This window comes from Gavialis gangeticus, unplaced genomic scaffold (assembly GCF_001723915.1).
Source record: "Gavialis gangeticus isolate Ggan-Ray unplaced genomic scaffold, GavGan_comp1, whole genome shotgun sequence".
NCBI classification, from domain to species: Eukaryota; Metazoa; Chordata; order Crocodylia; family Gavialidae; genus Gavialis; species Gavialis gangeticus.
Genome location: NW_017729032.1, coordinates 66354015 through 66354487, shown reverse-complemented (window position 1 = coordinate 66354487; position 473 = coordinate 66354015). Strand labels below are relative to the sequence as shown.

The 473-nt window shown below is 43.8% G+C and overlaps 1 long non-coding RNA gene across 1 annotated transcript in view; it reads right to left on the bottom strand.

The window, feature by feature from the left end:
* The window catches only part of LOC109302399, a 22832-nt gene that overhangs the window by 7422 nt on the left and 14937 nt on the right, over positions 1 to 473 (bottom strand). The gene's annotated exons all lie outside the window — the stretch shown is intronic.

The window sequence follows — 473 nt, the reverse complement described above, 5'->3', positions numbered from 1 at the left end:
CTCAGTTTTCTCAGACAGCCAATGTAAAAGTGGTGCAGCTTCACTTTTGGCTCTTCTTTACTATGGCCACTCCAGAAGCAGGTGTAGCTGGCTCCTTTTTCAGTAAGCTGTCCTTCTTCAGCTAAGTAAGTTCCACTCAGGGCTGCTATGTGAATGTTGAATCTGGCCAATTCTCTACCAACTAGAGCTGTTCTTCTCTGGTCTATCTGCTGTTGTACAGTCCAATAGCATGTGCACAGTTCAAGCACTAATGGTGAGTGGTGTCACTTGTCTCTTTGTTTTCCTGTGTAGTTGCTTTTTTCTTTGTTTTGTTTTGTTTTTTTCAGCCACTGTAGTGGGATCCCTGTCAGCTTCAGCATACTGACAAGAGTTGAGGTGAAGCAAACAATGTTTAGGGTGCCTTTTCTAGCCCCTTCCTTATAGTTTCATACCTTCTAGGGTTGGAAGGGACCTGAGTAGATCATCTAGTCTGA